This window comes from Strigops habroptila, chromosome Z (assembly GCF_004027225.2).
Source record: "Strigops habroptila isolate Jane chromosome Z, bStrHab1.2.pri, whole genome shotgun sequence".
Taxonomy (NCBI): domain Eukaryota; kingdom Metazoa; phylum Chordata; class Aves; order Psittaciformes; family Psittacidae; genus Strigops; species Strigops habroptila.
In genome coordinates, this window is record NC_044302.2 from 93775858 (window position 1) to 93798273 (window position 22416).

The following is a 22416-nucleotide window of genomic DNA, read 5'->3' on the forward strand; positions in this document are numbered from 1 at the left end:
AAAAATAGGAAATGCTGTGTCTCCTGGTCTATGCTGGTTTTCACCCACCAAATCTTTTCTTCTGTCACATGAAGGGCTCATCTACATGGGATGTTTAAGTGAATATGACAGCGGCCATCTTGGCTGACACTTGAGACTAAACTGGAGACTCTAAGCATAACACTGTGCAACTTGAATTAAATTGCCAAGGCGAATGGACCAGGCACGGAGAGGGGACGCATAACATATGCTGAACAGTGGGAAGGCAGCTCTGTAGGTGTAAGGAGTAACTTGAATTAAATGCAGTTTGCCTTGGTATAAGCCACTACCCCCACAGCGGCTCTGAGTATTCACAAATAAAGACAGGGAGAGGAAGGAGGAAAAGGAAGTAGGTGCATCAGTATCATTGGACAGAGAGATTTAAAAAGAAATGAAGATAGGTTTTGAAGGTGATGCCAAGCAAATAAACATCGTGAAAGCAGAGCAAGGAGACTGAAAAACGAGGCATAAAAGGCTCAGAGTTCAGGTTCAGAAACATCCTGGTGTTTGAGAGGCTTCTCTGAACTGCCTAAGTCAGCAAAAAGGAGATGACGATTGGAGAGGCAGTAGCCTCTAGCATGAGATTTTCCATTCCAGTTTGCATTGGCAAGAGTATAAACTCATACACAAAGCATAATCAAAGGTTTACAAAACAAGGAGCTAAAAAAGACAAAATAACGATGGTCTGAATTTTAGGTCATCGCACACTGGGAGGTGTGTGGGATTATATTCATGCCTGCACACTGGGTGTTGAATCCTACTGAAGGCTTCTTTTCTTTCCCACCATGTGTCACGGTAGAATTCAAGCTGGACAAAATGAGGTGACAAGACCAAAATAGCCACGGTGTGTATTATGGAACCCCTGAAATATTCAGTACACTCTTTCTATTTTTGCATTAATCTAAGCAAAATAAACAATTACATTAGAAGGGCATAAGGAAATTACATCAGTACGGAAGTACCCTCTTTATATAATGATCTCCTTTTTCAGACTCTGCACATAGAATCATCTTTAGGGTGAGACATCTCCCTCTGCTTCCTGTTTTGCTCATACTAAACTGCCTAAGAAGAAATGTAGGGTAGTATCTTGGGCTTCCTCTAAGTATTTTATATTTCTGCATCAGTTAAACATGAGAATTGAGTTTAGATTTGCAGAGTTTAGTTTTGAATCCAAAATTCATATTCAGGGTTTTTTTAATCTAAATTTCATACAATCATGTTTGGTCAATGACCTAAAATGTAAGCCTACTTGCACAGTGGCTTAGAGTTTGTCCAATAGAACATATGAGCTCATCTAACTGAAACTTGTATGTCTCAATTACCTTATATGAAACTGATAACAGTACCTATCTATCCTTTGCAAGAAATGCTAGAAAAATTGGTACTTTAAAGAGAATAAAAAGTCAGTATCAAATTAATCAAGACAAATTTAGTTAGAAATCTTACACTTACATTTCTTTCAGATATGTAAGCTCAGCAAATGCTTGTTTTCCCCAATTAGAGTAGTGGTGTCCCCTAGCAGTGAAAGAAAGGGTAAGCAAATAAAATGTCAGGAGAGAATTGGGGCTGCAAGGAAGCTCACAGAGAAAAGAAGGAGCACAGTAATTAGGAGAAGGACTTAGGGAAACAGTTACACCATCCCATGGAGTAAGAGATCAAGTGGAAAGGAGAGTAACCAGGAGAGACTTTGTTTCTGATGTTTTTAATTGATGCAATGCATGGCTGATGCCTGAAGATTTGCTACCAGTTTTGTTATTCTAATTAGCGAAATGTACAGACAGGCAAACCAACATCAAAACCCTGATCCATTGCGGCAGACCTCAGGCAGCTTCAGCAACAACTGAGGAGATGCGTAAAGCACTGTGACACCAAACACCTACACACTGAAAAAAAGAGATTTATGGGCTAGCATGCAAGACTGGCAGGGGGGCTGTCCGTTACTGCAGGACGGAGACACCTTTGGTGAGCTGTAGGTGCAGCAGCAGCAAAGTAAGGCTGAGCATTAAAAGCACAGACACAGGGCTAATAGCTAAAGCCTGCGCTTGAGGGGGGTGAGGGGGTTTGCTTCCCCTCCGCTTTTTTCTTGACAGAGGTTCATGAATACGTTTGATATGGAGATGTAGATTTATATCAGTTAAGATAGGCTAAGTAAAGTTACTGGATAAGAGAGGCTAAGGAGGTGTATGGTTAGGGATTAGAGTGCAATGATAAATGATAATATGCTTTCGTAATTAAAGCAAACCTTATGTTAAAAAGGACTGGAGCCTGATTGACTGGTACATAGAGGTTTGGGTCTATTTACAGTCCAAAGGCACATTTAAACTGCTGAATCTCCCAGCTCCAAGTAGGTCCTTTGACTGTGTGATGAGCATGTTTTTCATTTTCTTCCTGACTTCTTTCCTTATTCAGGACACATCCTTGTTTCTGAATGGATGAGGTTTTTCTTTGTGATTTCTATCCGGAAGTTAAGCTTGGAAAATGTGACCTAGTTGTGCAAATATTTGACCTCTCTATCACTTGCACATCCCATCCTCACCTTCCTCTGTCTCCTCACACAAACTGCCAGTGAAACACCTTCATGATTGTGTCATCTCTTGTGGGGCAGGACAAGGGTGGTAAAAACCAAAAATTGCACACAAAAAGTAGTGTTGCTGATGTTTTCCTCTAAGGGTATTTGCTTTACAATTCACAAAATGGCTACCCAGCTATAAAAACATCAGTGAGGGATTAAGTGTATCATACATGTCTATCAAGACAAAATAAACTTGGATATAACTGGGTATATCCCAGTCCCAAATAAATGACTCAAAGATTGCAGCTATGTAGGAAGCTAGTCTTGGTATATGATCCCAATTGCCAGTTTATTATTTCTTCTGCTTCCATTCAGAGGTGGATTTTCTGGTCTAATAAAGCATATGCCAACTTGAAATTAGGAATTGGTGTTATTCAGATGTAAAAGCTGGAGCTGAAAATTATTCTTTATATCTTGAGTTTGGAATTATTTTAACAAAAACTAACCCTGTTTCCATAATCAGTTTTTGGTTTTGTTGTTTGTTTGGGTTATTTGAGTTTTTTTTGGGGGGGCAGTACGTTGATTATACACACAGAAATAAAACAAATCACTCTAACAGTGATCTCCACCCTTCACAGAAATTTCCTGCCCCATGTCACCCTAACCTTCCCACCATTCTATTTTTTCTTTTTTTTTTTTCCTAATAATTCCAGGAAATTCCATTGTTTGTTTGTTTGGTTTTTTTCTCCAATACTTCGCATAAATACCAGGAAATGCTGAACATATTTATTTCTAAGGAATCCTTTACACTATTGCTAGAGGTGTATAATGGCATTTGGGTGGTTTTATTTTCTTTGGATTCAGGCTAACTTATGGCATACTATTCTCAAATTTACCTTGTAGCTTTAGCTAGACTCTTATTAGCGCTCAGTGTAGGATACCTGCACCCAGAATGCGGGCACTGTTGTATACAAGCCTGAACACATACCAAGTTACCTGTGCCTGTTACATATGCACATGTACTCAACACATTCTCAGTGCATTGTTAAGCATCTTTTAATCAGAGTCCCTAATTTATTCTTTGCAGTCTTATGATCACCCGAAAATATCTTCCTATAGAAAGAATGGTTTGCCTGACATGATCACTTACAGTGGAAACAGGAACCAAGGAGACCAGTAGAGAGTGCAGGATTGAGATAACTAATTTCAGGCAAAGCGATTCCAGGTGACTTGCTTTTCAGCAGCCAAGCAGTCTGAAACAGAGCTGCAGAGAATTATCTGAGACCTCTGAGAACTGTGTCCTAGACACGGGACCTTATGGCCATAATCACACATTGCTGGTTTATCTGCTTGCATCCTGCATCTACCCTGTCCCCAGGCAAAAAACATTCAGGGAAGTAACCCCATTCACTTACTCAGGGGAAATTTTGCATTCCCAAAAATGCAGATCACAATGAGATTCCTTCCCAAACCAGAAAGTTCACAGGGTCCCTTGGCACCTGTAATTTTATACACACAAAGGGAAAGAGCAGGAGAACACAGCTGTATTCACCAGCACAGATTATTATAATTTCAAATAAATAAATTAAAAAAAAAAAAAACAAAACACCACCCAAAAAACCAAACAACCCAAAGGCCAGCCAAACAGTCTCTGGACATCCACATTTCTATGGTTTATGGCAGGTGCAAACCTAGAGGCCATGGAAAAAATGTTTAGCTTTTAGAAGACATGTCCACAGCTTACTGTCTTTTGAATAACACTGTTGCCTTCATTACACTGCATTTATTTTGTGAATCATATTTCCCAAGAGCAGTTCTTCATTTTGAACTCCTCATGTTTCTGCTTTTTCCACAAATGGGAGGCTTAAGCCCTTGAGCATTTTTTCTTACCAAAACAAGAGTCATCTGTGGAAGTTTATACAGAAATCAGATGAGAATGATATTATGATGGTTTCTGTGCTTCACTGCATTACTACAGGCAAACTAACTAACTAACAAAGAGTTAAACTCCTTTTCTAGAAATGATGTGTAGCTAAACTTGTGTGGGAGTCTAGTATATTCACAGCCTCACACAAGTTGTGTGTGGTATCTCACAAAACCCCACGTTCTTTAACAGTCAAACTTGCAGCAAATGTGTTTACTTTAAGCACAACCAACTAAGCCAAAGCATTATTAAGTGATATTTCTATAACCCACATGGACACAATGAAAGATCTTCACACCGTCCAAGCAGACACAATGCAACTTCTTCAATAAACAGAGAAAACCAGTTAGTTCAAAAGAGCTGACAGCAAATGTTATCTGCTCTGAAGAGTTCTCAGAAGGTTCCTGTCCCTGTTTCCTACCAAGGGACATCAGCCACAGGTTGGCACCTATATTTGAGTCATCTGAGTATCTATTCACCCAGCTCCCATTCCCTGTGGAGTCCAGTGAGCTGACTATCTGCAGCAATTTATGAGCACTCCTGCCCACTGCACCAAGGACCCTGCCTCTTTACCAGGCAGAGCAGCACTGACTTTGCTTTGAGATGCAGCAGGTCCACATCCAGCCTCAATATGTGATACTCCAAGGAGCACTGTGTCAAGACCCACTACAGTACATGCTTACTATTCTGAGTCCAGAAGCAATGTGTGTGTGAGGATGGCTGCTTGCAGGAAAAGTAACCTAAAGGTTAAGTGACTTATTTCAGAACTCGATGCATTTGCAAGAGACATTTAACGCTAGGAAACAGTTCTTAGTTCCTCCTTAATAGGAAGAAAAATTAGTCTCCATCAGTAACCTCAAAAGATGCTGGACAGTCTAACCCTGGAGGAGAGGTTCCTTTTCTGGCTATGGATGTTTTTGTCCACACTTCATTAAAATGGGTGGTTGTGAAACAAAAGGCAGTAGAGAAGCTACGATGCTTCAACATTCTTCAGAATAGCAAGGGCTTTGCAAATTACAGTATCCAACTCAATTAATATGGACGTACACAGGGACAGCAATCTAGGTGTGGGTTTATGTACAGGTAGATAGGTGCAGATATCCTTACAGTACACTTCCATATAGATATATCTTTATCTATGTATGTATGTATAAAATCTTCAAGACAGATAAAATGCACACAGCTGTTAGCAGCTGAAGCAGGTCTTAATTACGCTCAGGTTGTCATGGTAATGTCTGACAAGCTTTGGCTTCCTAGATGGGAACGTTTGCCCTCTTGGAGTTTCAGCATACCAAGAGAGAGGTTCTAAGGAAAATTAGAATAAAACACACAACTTTCCCTGGCCTTTGAGTCTTCCTGCCAAGGCAAAAGGACTGGAAAACAGTATTGCTCCACAGGACTAACACATCAGAACAAGGCAAGAGTAAAATGATAGAAGAATTCAAAGGATGTTGGCACTTAAAATTCTTGTTTTCTGAGAACTAGAATCCAGCCTAAGATCTCGAAGGATTATCATCATTATTTTTTAAGATATGTAAGGCATCGTTAACATCAATATGTCTGATACACAAAATCATCAGAGGTAATGTGAGCTTTTATTGCTATTATTCAAGTAAGAAGACTGATGGGAGAAACATGTTACCTATTTCACACATCATCTTGTATCAAACCAGTGAGACAAACAGTGAAGGAACTTAGGTCTGTTCTAACTACAAGTCCATATTCTCTGCTTAAGGGCAGCTGGTTTAATATGCATTCATCTATGTCTCACAGCTTTTCTGAATAAATTCTGCCATTCATTGGAATAGCATTAGAAAGCATTCAGAACTAGGAAAGAAAAAATAACCCCAAAACCAAGTAGTTACGGATCTGATTCAGGAAAAGACAAGAAGCCATTTGGACTCTTTATTTCAGCAGCAGATTGCTAAGAAAATTCTAAATAGTAAGGACAAAACCCTTTGGAGCAGAGACCTAGAAAGGAAGTCACAAAACAAAACTCTTGCCTTTCCCTGTGTCAGAATCAAATAATTCTTTGTTTTCCCTTCAAATACTTTGCAAACATGATTATTCCTATGAATAAGATGTTCAACAAGCTTCCCCTTCCTTCCTTCCCATGTCTTAAAAATGAAAAAAATAACCCAAACATGAGAAAATCACATATCCAAAGCATCACACACTAAGACTACTTTAATTCCTGTGGATCACATACACATTTTCCTGAATAGATGGCAAAAATCAGCACCATGGTGTGCCACGCCAGTGGTAAGCATCCAGCTGCTGAGAGTAGTTTCAATACACTTAGGAAGCACAGAATGCGAGTCGATGAGCTGAACTTTGACTTCAAGTTTGAATTAGTCAACCTAGCCTTCTCTTACAGGCAATAAAGATGAAGAGGCACAAAGGGAATGTGTCTCTGAAGGTGTCTGTCTCTTACCTGGTTATAAAATCGGCACCCAGAAGAGCTCACTTGGGCATGGACTTTCAGATATTGGAGATTGGGCAAGATCAGTGTCCTACAACAGCTCTACAAAAGCCTACAAACATACCACAAGTGAGCATGTCAATGGCAGTTCTGCTTAAATCATGTTAATGTGGCTCAACAGCCTTACTTCGCTCTTGCACAAAAGGATGCTAGTGATGCAGAATTCATGTGTTTGTACAGCAGGCCTCCAAAAACTACTGTAATACATCTAAGAAAGAAGAACTGAAAATCCTAATGAAAGCAAATTTGCATACAAATGAAAGTTATTTTTGTATACACTATTCCCCCACCTCCAGTTTCATTCTCTTCTCAGAACCTCAAGGATGCATAAGACACAAGGAATTACTGCTGGACAGAAACATTGTTTCCATTTCCCACAAGGAGAAGAAACAACAAAATTTCTCACAAAACATACTTAGCTATCTCTATGCATTGATGAGTTTATGTAAAAGGAGGACAAAAAGACTCATCTTTTTTTTTTTTTTTTTTCTTGTAGCTTAAAGAAGGGGATGAATATTGAAGCAGAAATCAGAAAAAGCATAATCTTTCTGGGCCTCTCCTCAAATTTCAGAGGTCACAATGCTCCAAAAGGTTTTATTGCAAGGTGACATTTTAATATTAAAACCTCTCTTTAAAATAAAAAACAAAAAAAAGAAAAAAGTTATTATTCTTTTTTACTGAGCACTGAATGTGTGTTATTTTGTCTCTGAAGACTTCTCACATATTAACTTAGAGCTTTTTGCATCATCCGTTCCTAGGAACCTATGTTTCTAACTTCCACTCCTCTCTCTCCTCCACCCCCTCCCCTTAAATTTTATTATTATTTTTTTCGTTCATTTCATAAGCTCTCAGCTTTTTAATATGAGAGCCTTTTATTTCTATAAAACTGCAGCTGCTTTCATTTAGTTTTATGGATTTAATGTATTTAGAGGTTCCAAGAGAAGCTTGGAGCTGGCAGTATTATCCAGACGTTTGCTGCTTAGTGCCTTTTCTAATGACAAGACTTATCTGATTCAGAACATTTCATATCTGTAGCAAAATTAATTCTCTCTCCCTTTGTCTTTAGGCCTCAAGATTTAATTTGTTCAGGGGATTCTTTCAAGCACTTTTTTTTTTTTTTTCCCCCCTTTGCAGATACCCTGATGACTTACTTCCAATGCTGAAGTTGTTCTTCCTGCTGGCATTTGAGCCTGAACCATTTGCAACTTGGTACTTATGTGCCTTGACATCACCACAGTATTTGAGCTGCTTTCAGTATTTAATGTATTTTGCCCTCTTGCTCTGTAATGTAGAGGTTGCTATTCTCACCCTTTTACACACACGGAAATGAAGCAAAGAGGGAACTAGAGCTCATATCTACAATTGATCCATATTGATTTCAATATGAGCTACACATCTAAAATACTCTCCTGAACGTAACCCGAAGTGATTTGCTCAAGGTCAAACAGGAAGTTTGCTGAAAGAGTAGAAATGAACCTGGTCACAGTATTTAAGGTCACCATCCTTTCTACCAAAATACATCCCAATCTGTGGTATGGTTTCCTGGTGGCATTGTGTATAGCAAACCAAAGAAACACATCCATCAGAGAAAACTGGTCAATGAACGGTTGAAACTTTTTTGGAGATTGACCTCAGTATTGGGAAACCCAGTAAGACGAGTTATGTAATATAAAGAAGCTCTGAAAATGAAACTAAAACTGTTCCGTGCTGGTTGCAGGTGGACGGCACATGAGGCAGCCTATCAGCATTCACAAAAACCCAGGTTCTTTTCATGAGTTTGAACATTAGACAAGTATATTCATGTAAGACTACTTCGTTCTCCCATCAGAGAAACCCAAGGACATCAGCGGGATGCTAAGACATGTACCAAGACTTTGCAATTACTGAAACACCATTTTAGTTATCACTTGCTATTAGTCTGTCACCTCTGTAGCACAGGAAAAAACTGCACCTGTTCAGAAGCACAGTTATTATCCATATCTATTTTCTCTATTTCATCTCTCTACTTTTTGTCCTCTGCAATAACTCCTGAGGACCTCTAGAAGCCCTCATACTAGCCTTCCTCTTCACCCCATCTATTAACCTGATCAGCAATGAAAAAGTTCATTGCAATATTCATCCATCATTTTTAGGCTTTATGGTTAATATCCTTTAATACATTTATGGGGAATTCACGCCTTGCAGAAGTACCATTTCTAATCACCTGAGACAGTTCACTGTCTGTCTTGGTTAAACTCTTCCTGCATTATTCTTGCAATATTAAGAACTAGACTCGTGATAATGGAGATTCCTTATGAACAGTTCTCAAGATATTTCACCCACCCTACTAAAAAATAAATAAAATCGCCATATGCACTTTTAAACATTATTGGTTTTGCAATCTAAGCCTGAAAATGTGTATATTAAAAATTGACAATAAAAGCAGTTGTAATTAGATCTGAATTTAAATTTCTGAAGTTATGAAATGTTTGCAACGACAATATTCAGGAAAATAAATCAACCCTAGAAACAGACAATAAACTTTCTTCAAAATTATAAAAAAATTTCTTTCTGTCTTTCAAGTAAGCTACTTGTATCTCCTCCTATTCAGGAAAAGTAAAACCATAACAGGATTTGAATTTGGGAGTGGTTGTGACAGGGACTGGCGCTAGAGGTCAAAAGAGAGAAAACAACAAAAACAGTAAAAGAAATTTCTGTGCTGCCTTTCCCCTTCTTCCTCTCAAATCTTAGATGGAAAAATAAACTTTAAAGTACTAAGAACAGAATTCTGGCTGAGAAGGAAATACGTTCTCATGTTTTTGTTTCCATTTGTTTAAAGATCTGGAGGTTAAAAACCTCAACCCCCCAATACGTTGAATCGTTATCATCTCTACCCCTTTAAAAGCTTATGTTTCAACAAAATGAAGAGGAAAAGATTTAATACTTTGCTGAAGAACAAAACCACAAAAAATACCTTCAGGTATACATACCATAAGGAAGCTGAAGGGCACCCCTCTAACTCTATTATATGCATTCCCCTGAACCTACTTTCAAGACTCTTGATGGAAAAATTCATAAAATGGTTGTATGCTATCAGATGATAGAGGCAGGCCAGTTATAAGCGCATGTGGCAGCACCCCTGAAACAGGAGAAAAGGCTACAGAGAAGTATGAGGCTGGCTCTGTATTTCCCATCTGAGTCCCTCAAGACTATTAAATATGTGTGTTAAATGCCTCACTGACCACTGAAGAAAGATTGTGCTAGGCACTGCACAGAGGCAGACAGCATCTTTTAGAGCTTACAACCCAAAGAGGTAAGATGGCAAAAAGAGGTGAGAGCAAGTGGCTTTTCCAGGATCACAGCCAAAAGGTCAAGCAAAGGATGAAGTGGAAACAAAAGCCAACTTATCAGCCCAAGGAAGTCCTTGAGTAAGTTGTAGAGAGAGAAAGTGTCTCTCTAGCTGCTCGCTCCACACATTGGCACCTTCCCTGATTGCACATATTTGGGGAGAACTTGCAAGGGGAAGTACTTCCCCTGGTACTCTGGGGACATGATCAGCAGAGGACTGTTCTCCAGTTTCAGGATGAAATAGATGCATCCTCCCTGGAAACCCACCTGGCTAACACAACTGTCACTTTTTGGGCCAGTGCAGGGTCCAGAGGACAGGGAGGTTTTTTCCTATAGGGAGAAGGCAATACTGATGGTAATAGAGGGGGTCACAGCAGCGAGTATTCATGCACTTTGCAGTTCCCCGGCAACTCTGCAAACACATTCTTCCTTGTTTAACTCCCCAAAAAAGCTGCACACATAGCTGGACTCCATACGCTCCATTTCATATCTCTTCTCTTATAAACCTTTATTAAGGCTTTATGTTACACAACTATCACCGATACAAAACTATTGCATTTAGGCTTCCAGGCGACTGAGTGCATTAAAACTCCTTGCGTAGAATGGCAGGAACCAATTCCTCATTTTTACTGGCTGGGAACTGAACCTTAATAGGCCACAGAGCACAAAACTCATAAACCACTGGAGTAAGGGGAGGAGGGGAGAGGGGGAATGAGGAGGGAGGAGGGGGAGAAGTTTGTTGCTGAGGTTATGAAATTATAACAGAAGAAAACAAAAGATGTGAAGCAGGGCGCAGTGAGGAATTCTCTCCATGCATGGCAGAGTTAACCTTGCCACTGATGTCCAGCAGCTGGAGGGGAAACAAATAAAGTGGGACCATGCTCTTAACAAAAGAAAGCATTGCTCCTTGACACTGGAATAACAGCAACCTTCATCTCCAGCCCTTGCGCTCCTCGGGAGAGGCTAGGGATTGCTGGCTCAGGCATGAGTTGCCTTTGCCTAGCAACCAGTGCAAAGTCCGTCTGTTGGCTTGGCCTACAGTCACTTCATCCTGCCTTTCCCCCCTTCTCCATGCACAGTGCGAGGTCTCCAAGCTCATTTGTCAGACTTCAGCTTCATCCACCTTTAAGCCCGTTGGAAGAATGTGCTGCTCCCATACCAACTGCAGGTAGCACAATGGTTTGCACCTTTAGGTAGTTCATCCCATCCCCCTTCATCTTATTTTGCTTTCGCAGCCCCTCATTGGGAAGCTTTCAGAGGGGGGACCACCTGGTTTGAGAAGATACTTAAGCCAACACATTCACCTAGGAGGCAGTGCTGGACACTCCTGAAAGCACACACATCTCTTTCTGCCTGTCTGTGACATTAAAATGTCTGTTTCTGCTGATGGAAACACATTCTGAGTAAAAGAATGTTTTAAATGCAAGGACAAAGCAAAAAGAAGTGCAGTTAGAATCTACTGTCTAAGAAGGACTGCTCTCCCCAGTATATATCAGGTACTGTAAATGCAGAAACTTCAGCAGACTGGAGAGAAAAAGTTAGATATAGAACTCTGAACACTCCTCAGTTAAATTAAATTCTGCAGACATTTATTGTGATGCTGAAAGTTACTGGCGGGATCCCTCCATGCTGTGTCACTCTGACCTGAACCACAACAGGCTGGGGATGATACTGCTTCCTGGCATAGTGAGAAATCCTTTCACTCCCTTGTCCAAGAAAGGAGCTTATTAAGAAATCAAACAAGCCAAAACGCACAAGACAAGCCCAGTAAACACAATTGTGCTCCAGTCAGCATCAGAAAAGCTGGCTGGTCTCCAGAAGTTAGTCCCTGCATCAGGATTGCTTCAAATCAGAATAAAAGATAATCACCCATTTCAGGCACCAGAGGGATGTTTACTTAGTGTGTTCTGACTTTGAAAACGGGAAATTACAAGAAATATGGCACCAGTTACCTTCCAGAGCTTAAAGTTGTCATAATGCCATTCTTCTAATTACAAATTAGACTCTTAAGAGCAAGAACCAAAAGGAGCATGATTCCAGGTAAGAGAAGTGTGTATCAGGTAAGCTTACTTCCCTGGTATCACATCGCAGCTCACCATCAGGAATCCTCTCCCCTCACCACCAGGCTCCTCTTTCAAAGCATCTTTAAAACTTACAGGAAATAATTTTAAATTACAAAATCTGTGTGGACAGAAGAAGAACATCTGAAACTAAGGAGAGATTTTTGTTGTTGTGTGATTTGGGTTTTTTTCCCCTCCCCTCTAGAAATATGTTTAATTTGAAAATAAGATGCCTTTTAGTTCTGGAAGGGAAGATTTAGCAATACAGGGAGGTTGCTATACAGGTTAGTGCCTGGGATACACCAGGCCCTGGGAAATTACACCCACAACCCAGTCTGGTGGCCAGCCTAAACACAGTGCTACAAGATGCTGAATTGAGCCATGCTAACCCTGGGCCAGCATTGGCAGGGGTGAGACAGACAGTCGTTCTCACCCTAATGGGTTGCTAGAGCAGCACCAAATTTTCTCATCAAAAAGCTTTTTTCTATAAAAAGGTAGAAGGGATGTTAGTTGTTGGGGTTTTTTTACATTTTTAATGTTATCAAATTCAATTGAAATGAGCTACTTTGTCATCATGGCTTGTTATCGATTGCAAACTGAACATTCTCGGCAAAACTGGGATGAGCAAGAGTAAATCTTACATAAAAAGCACAGTTCTATTGATCACAGCAGCCGCCACTGGCCCTCCACTGAAGCAACAACCGGTTACTTTAATAAAAATGTAATCCTCCAGTAGAGAGGAACCTATCTACCTTCCAATCCACTCTGCACCATACTCTTCCAAATGCTCTTGAGAGAGAAAGCAGACCAGTCCATCCCCCTGATAAAACACTGTTACTGTGCGGTGACACCACCACACTTGATTTAAGTGCATCTGGCATTTTCAGGTGTAATGCCTGGAGCAATAATACTAAAAACCCAGAACAACCCTAGTTACGCCCTCTGGGAGTTGTGTGTGTGTGAACTAAGTAACTTACAGAGTTCCTATTTCCATAGTATCAATCCCTTTACATTCTGTAATGTATTTATCCTGCTACTACCCACGGCAAGGAGAGGTCAGTTCTGTTCCTCTTGCTTTCCCAACACTTACTTAACATCTTTATTTTCACCTGAATCTTGGCATGGGAATAGGGCTACAAGGCTTGGTTGTGGGTCATGTGGGAAGACACTGCTGTGGCTGAGAGCTGACTTTGACACCAGTTACAGGTCAGACTCCAGGCTTTGCTGGAAACCATTTGGTGAAACCAAGTGTGACAATTGTAGCAGGTGTCGGGACTTCTATCTCCATCTCTACTGCTAGGAAATTAAATCCGGCTCCACAGATGCTGTTGTACACACTTCTCTTACACCACCCATACTTTTAGGCTCAAAGTGGGGAAAACGAGGCCCAGAGCCTCCTGCTCTCATGCTGAACCCCATAAGATGTCCCTTTTCCTGTCTTTCTTCTCCTTTTCCAGTGTTAGGCTGAGACCTAGGAGTTTCTGCATCAAAAGATGCCTGAGGAGGAACTGTGGCAACCCACTGCCATTTGCCATCCTTCTCACACTCCCTACAACCCTGCCTTTATGCTCACTGGGCCCATTTCAAATCAAGGATCAGGACAGCAGGCACACATATGGTTTCAAGCTTGCTTTTCTGCACAGAACTGGGCAGTTCAGGTTCAGTATGTAGAAGAGGTTCAGGAGATTACTGGGGGTGCATGGAAACAAAGAGTCAGATTTTGATCTTACATAGACCGAGCAAGCAGGGAGGCCCACGGACCAATGAAAGTTCATAGGGACATTGTGATTGTGCAAGGACATAGATGGAGCAAGGGAAATATTTGCCCTGCAATCATAACTTAAAAACAAGCCTGATTCCCTTCTCCTGGTGTCACCCAGGAGCACTTCCTACCAAAGAGGTGGAGCCACTGCTCCAGAGGAAAAGGGATGAGGAAAAAGAGTAGAAACAGGGATTCAATTCCCTTCTGTCACAAGCTGGACCCTCACACAGCAAAAGACACATGTAGCTCCTGTGTGGCCATGCAACGCTGGGGACTACAGGGCCTCTGCTCAGCAAGCTGAGGAGTTAATAGAAGCAAAACAAATCCCCCTTATTTGCCTCAGGGTTAAGGGTCACTGTAAGTAAATCATTAATTAACACGCTGGAGCCTCAGTGCTATTGACAGGGTTTTGTGTACACAGTGGGACTGTGGCACCCCCTGCAATTAAGCAGGCAGTGAACTTTCCTTCTCCTGCTGTCTCCTGCTTGGCTTAAGCAGGCTCACTTACTCCCTGTCCTCACTGGAGGCTACTTTCTGTTCTTCCTGTCAGCATGGGATACCAGCCGCCCCCACACTCATGCTTCTCGCCTGCCCAGCAGAGCTCTCTTCAGAAACCAAGACTCCTCATTTTGTTGCTTTCCAACTTCATACAGCATCTGCTCCTTTAAAAAGCTCACTGGCTATACGTCCATCAACATATGCATTTGTTTGACTTCCCTGCACAGGTAAAGCTGCATCTATAGCCTCTAAAGAGCTCACAGATGCTTAGTGGTAACTTACTAAACTTCAGACACTACAGTGTCTTGGAGGGTAAAAAGATATTCTTCTCCTCTTAGACCACTGATTTTCAGAAAAAAATGAGATCTTAATACCTTACTAATGGCACCTGGAGTTTTGTTTGGTTTTGATTTTTTTCTGATTCTCATCAAAACAGGTCTATTGACAGCCTGATTTCTATGCCAGTTGGGAAATTGCCACATAAAGAACAGCCGTTTCAGAGACTCCACAGTCACAGATCCTTTTAACAATCAGGCCCAACAGTGTCAGAGGAGCTCATGAGAAATTGGTTTCACATTTTTCTTTGCAGAGGAGTCTGCTTTCTTTTGTTTGCTTTGGGTTTCGAAAAAGTCTTGGCCTGCTGTCTGAAGGTCTGAGGTTGATAACAAAGACCAACTGCCTCCGAGCTACATCGTGCTGAGATCAATGCTTCTTTTGAAGCTGAACTTTGAGTCCCAGGGAACTTCAGCTGGAAATCCGAGATCAGGGTTCATCATTCCCAAACTCAGAATTAAATATCCCGCCAGTGTTATGTGATGGGACAGCCCATGGCCTGCCAGTTCCCAAAATACAAATCAGAGGCTGTCCTGGCAAAATCCTGCTGTGTATTTGTGTGGTCACTAATCAAAAACAGTTACAGATGCTTAACAATTACAGATTCTTAAACACTTTTGAAATAAAAGCAACTGGACAGGCACCTTCTTCTACTCAACAAATCATATTAGTTTAATGTTGTCTTAAAATCTTTGACATACGTTTCAACTGAGATAAGAATGAGATGATAAACATGACCTTAATACAGTAAGACCTCAGAGAATCCCTCCCCCTTCTCCATGAACCCATACAAATTATGACCATATTAATCTGATTGCCACAACAGTTTGTCCCTCACAGCTTTTATTTATTTTAGGAAATTCAGGTAGGTGCCCAGTCATTTCTTAATTGTACCATTGGAATATTGCTACTTTGGGGAAACAGTACAGTAAAAACCCTCTGGTATAAAGCTGACTATCTTTCCACAGCACTTTCTAGAGGGAGAACAAAAACAGAGTCTGTGCAAAGCCCCTTTTCTCCCTGTCAGTTGCAGGCACTGGAAGGTCTGACGAAAACTGGGAGGGGGAGAACTTGGATGAGCATCTCCAGAAGCTATGCTAGAGCTTTGCACAGATTTTGAGGTACCTCAGCTATGACAGACTAGCATGTCCTCAAGAATTTAGATAGCTCACAAGTCTGCCTCATTTCAAAGCTTAAATGCTAAGATGCCAGTAATTTTAAAGGTGCCTCCAGTGCATTAGAAACAACTGAAATTTCAAGCATGCTGATGGAACTAACCTGTTCCAAACTATGCCTCCCTACCCCTTCTTTATACCCAGGTACTCTCTTTTTGCACTTGCAAATTGTTGCCAGAAATAGTAATTTTCACTTGTATACTCTTAGAGATCTTCCACATGCTGGCAAAATTTCTCTATGCAGTGCTCTTGTGGATCATCCATCCTGGTATTTCTGGCCAACAGTGCAGAAGTTGAGGGAATCAATACTTTCCTCCTTCTTCAGAGTATTCCACTGGTATTTGCCGTCTTTGTCTTTTAGCATCCAGTTCACAGCCCTTTCACTAGTTACATGAAAATGCCACCCCTGTACAGTTTCTGAAGCCAATGGATGTTAAAAGCAGAAAGCTGCTAGCAGCCAAATTAACAGCACGTAATTAGTCTGATGCATAAACCTCTTAAAAAAGTACCGGGCATTTGGTGTCAAGATTAGACAATTAACTTTGTCAGAGCACAGGAGAATGCGCTGAAGCGCTTACATTTGCAACATAGTATTAAGTCTGCAATTCTCACTGGGGCTCATGTGAGTAAATACTCTAGGTCAAAGCCTTGACAGCCTTATTTAGATTTTGCTCACTTAGTGCAGGCTCTGCTCAAGTAAAGACTACATATAACCCAAGGAGAGACTTTAGAGTTTGGCTCTGTGTTTTGACAGCCTATAAAAGACCGGCTGGAGTGTATGCAGGATCAGCAAAAGTAAGTCCTTCCACATACACATCTTGCCTGAAACCAGTGCTGTTTTACACGCTAGCCAAAACATGACTGTTCAGTGCAGCATATTCTGCAGTGCCCCAGCCAGCCAAGCTTTAAAAATATCCCAAACTGGGGAAGGGCTTCTGCCAATTCCCTTTATGTTGAGATGTGGCATCAACAGAGTGATCCATCAACAATTCCTATCTATGATCAAATGGGCTACTTCCCTGGGGAGTGGCGTACCCAAGGAGATTAGCACCTGTCTCTCTCTCCTGTTTATCACTGGCAGGTGCTTAAGTGAAGCAAGATACCAGCTCTGCTAAAGGGAACAAAGCTCCCAAAAGATAAGATGGATGTGCCAAGGCCACTGAGCGAATGCTCGCTCAGGAAACAGAGGAAATGAGTCTCCATCTGTTTCACAAAGGTGGCTTTGTGAACTGATAGAAGGAACATGGTAATTCGTTAATATGGTGAGTACTAAGAGTCAATGTACAGTTGCAAGGAGAAAGCCTTTTGCAGCACAAACAAAAGAAATTTACTGGCCTTGCAAAATCTTGGGTACCTGGGTAACTCTTTAGTGTTAGGAGCAGACAGGCAGTGGCTAGCTCTGTTCAAGCTAATCCCAGAGCTGAAAGATCAAGGATCCCAGAGCAGAGGCATGGATGTGAGCCTACTCTGATCTAGAGGCAGTCTGGTCATATTCGCACAGCTCCTGAGCTAGCAAGCTCCCATTCTTCCCCAATAGCATCCCATGCAGCCCAACTCTGTCAGCTTCATAGCTGGATCTCTGTATCATATTCTATTTTGCAACCACCTGGTTTAAATACCACATAGTAAAACACCTTTTGTAAGTAGAATTTCTTTTGCAGAAGTCTCTTCAGGACTGAAGACCTCAGGTGTGTGGAAGCAAGAAAACAGGGTGAGAACTTTGCCACCAGGCTTGCTGTTTCATTAAATCATGTAAAAGCTAGAAGGGGATATTGTCATCACTATGTAAGGAATAGAGGAGAAAAAATATCCCCATGCTTTCAGTTTTGTTTAAATGTTATCTAGACATCTGTAGGAGCACATGTTTCTTCTCTTCAAATTACTGGGCATATAGCATCAGAGCAGCACAAAGGTTGCACTCCTTCAACTCAAAGCAGAAATTTTGTGCTGTGATGCTGCTTCTTGCACCATTGGAGCCTCAAAGTTTTCACAATTCAGATGCTTTGCAAGAGTTTTAACTCAAAAGCACTAAAAGACTTGCTTGCCATAAGAACTGGAATGCCTGTGTGCAAGTTGACACCACAGCATGTTGGTGTCTAATCTCTTTGTAGAATATGGATAATACTTTAACATAGTAAAAGTAGATGTCATTTGGCTTGCTCAGTTTAAGGAAAAATTAGTTCCTTGTGAATTTATTTAATGTAAATAAGCGCTCTATTTATCTTTGTCTTTAATAAATTCATACATTAATAGGAAATTCTTTATACAAGAAGACCCACTGAGCTATATCATCTCATTTTAAGAGATTTCCTGTTGGTAGAAAACAAAGCAGCCACCTGCAAAGGCCTAGTGCTCAAAAGGATTTAAATAAACACAGATAATTAGATCAGTTAACCTTGCAAATTAAAACAAGCACATTGTATTATCTCCAGTTTATCGTAAAAGAAAATATGAAGTTGCCTCAGATAAATAGTTTAATACAAACAGTGAAGAGCTTATACAAGCAGCATAATGTTGTATTTTCTGAGTGTGTGGGCTAATAGGATGAAAACCCACTTTCTGACTAGCTTCATTTTAGAGAACTGGCTGCTGGTTTACACGAGAACAGAGGATCAGATTTAATTCACAAGCCATGTTGTCCAAGCAGTTTCACCTAACATCGCTCAGACAGCTTAAGCCATTGGTCCTGGGTCACTATTCAAGAGAAAAGAATAGATGGGATCACCAGCACATTCAACTGCTGCTCTCCAAATGCTGTAAAAGAAAGCCAAATGTTTAACCTTCATAAGGCTGAAGTTAGGGCAAATGAGTCACACCCACAGTCACAAAATGCCACTTTATGACTCAGGCATCCACTTTCTTTTTGTAAAGTAATAATTGCAGTTGGGGTGAACTCCCTTACACAACCAGAAAGCTTGGTGTTGCTCATTAGACACACTACAGAGAAAGAAGTCCAGATTGAGAGTTGTTCTAGCAGCTGGGTGACACCAATTATCCATTAGCATCAGTGTGCCAGCTTGGATCACAGTAGGTCACCCACGAGCAAAGTTTTTTTTGTGGTCAGCAGCTTGGGTGTGCAGCACACAGGCTGCACCAACAATTGCCTATCAGTGTCAGTGTGCTAGAAATTATCTGTGTCACCAGCCATGGCTAGGGCTGGCCCAAAAAGTGCTCCATTTAACAGACATTTCAAGGCTTTGAAGTGTATTTCTCCCCTGTGAAAAGACCAAGATTTTAAGAAATATGACTGCATATTATCCAGTGATTAGATGTAATTTTAGAAAAGAGTTTTCAACTGTTTCTAGAGCAGGTTTACTTATTGTTTTCTAATCCCAAATGCCATCAAAACAGGATAGACAGAACATGTTGGTCAAAATACTGCCCTGGATCTGAGAAAAATAAGAAATATGCTGAAAGCAATATTGCTTCAGAAAATATTTCAGTGCTTTCCAGGAGAAGGTTTGTTTGTTTATCTTTTCATCATCTCTGATTGTAAGATTTGGCAGCACCTTACATTTTAAACAGGAAAGGAAATAGCTGCAATCTTAGCAGTGAACTGGACTGCACTACAGATCCTGAACTCAGGCCACTTGCTGCTCACTGCTGGAACGTATAGATGTTTGGTCCTGTGGCTAGGAGCTGCTGTTCTCTGGCAGACCTGTCACTGCTGCGGATGACACCTGTTTTCATGACCAAAACTTCTAACTCCTCAAAAATGCTTTGGAAAAAACAACTTTAAATGACAGATTTAATGCTCTTCTGGTGTTTGTTTTGTTTTGTTGTTTGTTTGTGGGTTTGTGTGTGTGTGTGTTGGTTTGGTATTTTTTTTTTTGTTTGATGGTTGGTTTGTTGGGTTTTTTGTTTTTTAATTTGTTGGGGTGGGTGTGCATATATATACACACGCATATATACGTATATATATACATATATATCCTATTCTGAGCCGGGTTAGCAGATCTACAGAGAAATAAGCTGTTGCTCTGAATAAAATAAACATTTAGAGTGATCACTTTGTGCTCTATCACCTAATCTGATTTACCATGTCACATATGCCACTAAGATTTGTAAAGATATTACTAAAGCCATAACAGAAATGGGTACTCACACAAGTAGACTTCAGAAAAGTAGCCTGAAAATTTAATATATCACAGGGATGAACTGATATATTTTTTGTTCTGGGTGCATTTAGGTTGCACACCAAACATATGCTGGAATCTCAGTTTGATCTTCAGGTTCATTTCTGTATAGATAATGAAATTCCTATGCCAAGGCTTGTTTACTGGCTGCCCTTGGTTACCAAGTTGTTCTGGTTAGCCTAGCAAACAAGCCCAAATTTGCATCTGCTTCTCTGCAGATAAATCCCCTGGGCTGGCACAGGAGACAGTTATGGCACTGGGAGCACACCCCTTAATGCCACAGGCTGTACTATGCATTCCTGTAAAGAAACACAGGGTGCTTGGTTACTAGGGCTATTACTACTCTACCTCTTACTGAAACTTGAACAAGTGAGAGGAAAAAAAAGAAAACAACATGAAAAACCACAGAACACAACACTAAGATGAAAAAAAAGTAAGTAAATAAATAAAAGCACCAGAAAATAATTTGGCTGCTGTAATGTTAGGGAATGGATCTTCTCTCATTTATTTTAAACGTCTGCTTTTTGCTGCAGATCCAATACACTCGAGTTTCATTTCAGAAAGTAAAGCTGCTAAGCAGCTACCAAATGACCTTTGCCTCTCAGATGAGTATTTATGGCAGGCAACACATACATCAACAACAACAAAAAGTTTCCCCAGTAACGAAAGTGTTTCTGCCAGAATGTACCTTTTACAAGCTTGCAAGATGTACCAAGAGTATAATAATCAGATTAAAATCACATCAAACTATGTTGGGAAGTCAAGGTGAAGGCCTTTGGATTGTTCTCATGAATAGCCCTATCCAGACCTATCAGGTGATGATAAATTCAGGTTTTTGCTTGGTTGGTGTTTTTCAAATTTGTTTTAAGGCCTTACAGTATTTAAGAGCCAAGAGGTGGGAAAACAGCTGGTGTTTTAGCAGTTCTTGCTGGTATCCAACAATAGTGAAATGGTCAAAAAGCTCTTAAGATTTCTCCTGTGCAGATCTCATAATAAATACTTTCTGTGCCTCTTTACAAAAGACCTTAAGAGCTCTTTCTTCCTTTCACAGGTGGAAGCTAAAGCCTCAGAGAGGCAAAGTGATTTGCCCAATTTAATTTATATTTCTAATAGTAAACCTAGGAACAAACTTGAACCTCAAGGCCCGGGATGGGATTATATTTCCTTCCAGGATCATGGGGACCGAAATTAGCAGATTGGTTTACTGCTTCTATTTACCACAGAACAGGAATAGTCAGAGTTCTAAGTTGCTAAGAACAGGGAGAAATACTGAACTCCAGTGCTTGATCTCCAGTGCTTGATGTCCATCTCCATGAAGTGCATGCCTGAAAGTCTGTCTTGAATCTTTCATTTTCAGATGGCATACAGCAGCCTGTGAATAGGTGCTTGAAATGGATACTGCGTCCATGTTGCTCCCTGCTTTCCCCTCCCAGCAGAAGGCCACCTGGGAAATGCAGACAAGCATTGACAAAAGAAATGCTGTCATCTGTCAAGGTGGATTATCAAGTGTGAGAACAGGAGTTCAAAGCATTAATGTCTGCTCTGTAGATGTAAAAATAGCAAAAGCCTACCCAGGTGCCTGCAATACCTGAGGTGAGCAGCATCTAGCCGGTCTACCCACAGGTGAGCATCTAAACTACAAAGCCCTACCCAGCTTACAGCAGCAATGCCACAGTCACCTATGCATCTCTGTGAGGTACATGGAGGCAGTATTCTTGCTTTCAGACTCAGATCAACCAGGTTTGTATAAATCAGCAGTTTGAAAAGCTTCAACCACCCAACTAATTATGCACAAAGCCGGTTTGGGAACATTCAGGTGAGACTGCAAAACCAATGGGCAGTAATGTCATTCACCCTTTCCACTCAAGCCCAACAAAGGACAGCTGTCCATAGCCTGTAGGATCACACATCAGGGCTCTCTAGGGTATGAGAGAGTCAGTGAACCATGGGAAAATGCTGATGCTCAATACATCCAGGAAACTGTAGGACAGACTTGAGTATCTATAAGGATGCCTATAATTTACTTTGCCCTCTCTGGCCTTTAGCAGCCAAACCAGCTAGTCTAGAGTTAAAGTGCTGAATCCCAGGGAGAGAGGTTTTGAGAGGGGGAAGAGTAATATCTGGATAAAAAGGCTGGGATCAGTGAGCTCGCACGAAAACACTGCAATCCCAGAACATCACACCCACTT

General features: G+C 40.9%; 1 protein-coding gene across 21 annotated transcripts in view; it reads right to left on the reverse strand.

The window, feature by feature from the left end:
* Nucleotides 1-22416, reverse strand: part of CELF4 (CUGBP Elav-like family member 4) — a 711301-nt gene that overhangs the window by 577812 nt on the left and 111073 nt on the right. The window lies entirely within an intron of this gene.